Raw genomic sequence first — 3301 nt, 5'->3', positions numbered from 1 at the left:
CACAAAATTGGATTACTGACAAGTGAATGGACCAAAAACTAACTAAGCTAATCTACTTACAGTGAGTACTCACTTACAGTACTAACCAACATACCTTCTCCTCAGCACACGCAAGAAAACGTCTGCCTGTGTCCACAGATTCAAATGCAACAAGCCTGCTGCAAGGTTGTTGATGCAGACAACGAGACGACAGATCGTGAGCAATGCCACTCCATTCATAGCAAGAGATTGTCCTAGGAAGCTAACCAGCACACAAATTGCACAAATGAGCGACCTGGTAAAAAAAACCCAAATGAAGAACCCTAACCCTAGCGGGATGAACCCTAATCCGTGGGGGAGGCGAGAGGCGAACACACATACCTGGCTAGTGACTTCCTCGTCGTCCGAAGAAGAGCTCGAGGACGGCTCGCTCCAAGAAACCATGGTGGAGCGGCGAAAGGCGGCGACTCGACAGTGCCGGCGCCGGCGGTGGTCGGGGTCGAGAGAGTGGACAGCGAGAGTGATGAACAGGCTGGTCTGGTTCAAACACCAACCGGTGCGGCCACTTAAACGGGCGCGCCGAAACGGCCGTCTCTCGCCGTCTAACGGCGTCCGTCAACACGCGCCACGTCAGCCCGACAGGCGGGAACCACCTGTCGGATTCGTTGTTTTCTGGGCTAAAATGCAGCGTCAGTGCTCCGTGTTACAGATTAGACCCATTATTGGTGGTTTTGTGTGCCCTGCCTCAAATGTGGTATCGATCTGTTACCCTAGCCCATAATGTGGTGGTTTTGAGTAAATAACTCCCCAATCAACCACCAAGCACACTACGGATGAGCCAAAAGGAAACTACTTGGGGCCGACGAGGACCTCCCGAGACCTAGCCACCGAGAAGTGAAGCGGGACAGTGACGAAGCATGGACTCCAAGGCGGTGCCTTCAAGAAGGGCACGACACCGATAGTCGCCACCGCCCGACCTCGAGGATCAAGTTTTCACCCGGAGCAACGTGGAGAGAAGAGAACACCACGACGAAGCCTTCATGAAGGAAACGACGCCCGTGGCCGCCGCCACCGTCGGCCGGAGAAGACCGGGCAAGTTATGCACTTTGGTGTTAACCCTCCGCCAAACCACCATGCTACGCCAAACATCACCAACCATGCCACCCGCATGACCATGGCTGCCCGACCGCACCCAAGACGCGTGCTCCGCCCACGAACACCGCGTCTCCCGCCACCAGGGCCGCCGCCCTGCATCCAAGCAACTCCGAGAATGCCTTGGCTTTGTCCTGACTTGTAGCACCCGCCAACGGAGCAGCCAACAGCCCCCTACCTCGAACATCGCCAGAACCTCGCCAGAGGGCACATGGCCGAGGAAAGGGGGAGGAGGAGCGGACACGTCCGGACTGGTGCACCCCCGCACCGGCGACGGGTGGCCCGACATTGGGGCCTCCCATCCCTCCTGAGAACTCCCCACTGAACACACCCCGTGTCGCCTCACCGTGGCGGCCGACGCGGCCCGACGTGAGGCCACCAATGATAGCCTGCCCAGCCATCGATAAGGAGCATGAAGCCACCCCTCAACCGCAGCCGAGAGCACTCACCAGAGAGCCATCCCACGCCGCTCACCGTCGTCTAGGGGCCGGAACAGGGGAGGCCCGAATGGAGCCCGACCAACACGCACCACCAGCACGCGCGCCCACTGCGAGCCTGAACACCACGCTGCACGCAGCAGCAGAAGCTCCTGCGCCCGCCGGCGAGGTACCGCGCGTCGCCCACGGCCGCGGGACCGCTAGATCTGGCTAAGCCTAGACCTTGCCGCCGCCGCAGCCACGAGCACAAGCCGCCCCATGAAGCCCACCGCGCCGCCACCAAGCCCTCGCTACCCCGCAGCCAAGGCCTGCCACCGCGCCTCAGCGCCCCGCACCAGAGCGAAACACCGCCGTCCGCCGCCGCCCCCCGCCAACAGCCTCCGAGCGGGATGAAGAAGAGCCCCGCTGCCACCGGCGCAGGTGGGCTTTGTCCGACAGCGTGGTCTGACGGCGGCGAGGGAGGGAAGGAATGAGGGGAGGCCCGAAGCCGGCGGCTAGGGTCCCCCCCCCCCCCGATCGCCACACAGGAGCGACGCTGGGAGGGGAGAGGGGGAGGAACCTTGAACCGGGGAAAGTATCCCCTTTTGATCTTTCATCATCTTCAAAGGATTAAACATTATTGCATTGTTACTAATAATAGAAAATATATCTTTCTCCATATAACAAATTAGACAATCACTCATGAAAAATCACCCATTTTGTAGCGCAACTTTTTCTTGACAACGTTCATAGTTGAAAAGGATCTCTCCATTGATGTAGTGGCAAATGGCAATATTAGTACTGGCTTTACAACATAATAGATCAAACGAAATGTAACATGCTTTTCTTGTTCCAACCATTCTAACCTCTAATTGCAAATGCATCACTCCCAGCTTGCACCTGACTGTAATATCTGAAAGATAGCAACACAAATAGAAGGTCTGATGCACTTGGTTCCCTCATTAATATATGCGCCTAGAGCATCTCCAACAGGAGCACTATAAACGCGTCGCACGGAAAAAAGTAGTGGTTTTAGCGCGCGCGCTACCGTTCCCGGCGCTCCAGCGGGCGCGCAAAAACCGCGCGCGCGGCATATGTAATTCAGCGCGCGGGTGGAAACGCCATCGGGCGCCGCTTATTTGCTGCGCCTGCTCCCGCGCGCTGAACTCTGGAGCACTCGCACGCAACTCCACTTACCCATCCAGCCGCGCCGCCGCCGCCGCCCGCGCCACCGCCGCCGCCCGCGCCATCCCATTTTTCTGGCGACCGTTCCGGCGCTTCCCCGGTCTCTTCCCGTGCGGCCACGGCTTCCTCCCTCTATTTCCAGTCAGGCCGCTCGTCGCGCGCGGCCGTCTCCAACGAACAGCGCCCGGCCGCCCACCGACACTTTGGCGTCCGCAAGGTGTTCGACAAAAGGCCCGCAAGGTATGTATTGCTTCCAACTTCCACATTTTTGCATGAAATTTGGTGCATGTTGTTTATAGCCAAGTTTTGAACATTTTAGATGAGTTCGTCATATGACTCTTCCGAAGAAGAATTTGATATGGAGGAGAGGATCTTGCAATGATCCTAGCTATGCACATCAATAAAAAACCAAAGCACAGTGGTTTGGTTATGGGTCGGCAGAAAATTTGGAGGGATAGGATTGATGCCCACAACAAATTGATGAGGCACTATTTTGTGGAGAGTCCCACATACCCCGAGTTGTACTTTCGTCGCCGGTTTAGGATGAGCACCGAGTTGTTCAGGCGCAT

This window comes from Triticum dicoccoides, chromosome 3B, assembly GCF_002162155.2.
Source record: "Triticum dicoccoides isolate Atlit2015 ecotype Zavitan chromosome 3B, WEW_v2.0, whole genome shotgun sequence".
NCBI classification, from domain to species: Eukaryota; Viridiplantae; Streptophyta; class Magnoliopsida; order Poales; family Poaceae; genus Triticum; species Triticum dicoccoides.
Note: the sequence above shows the minus strand (reverse complement) of the source record.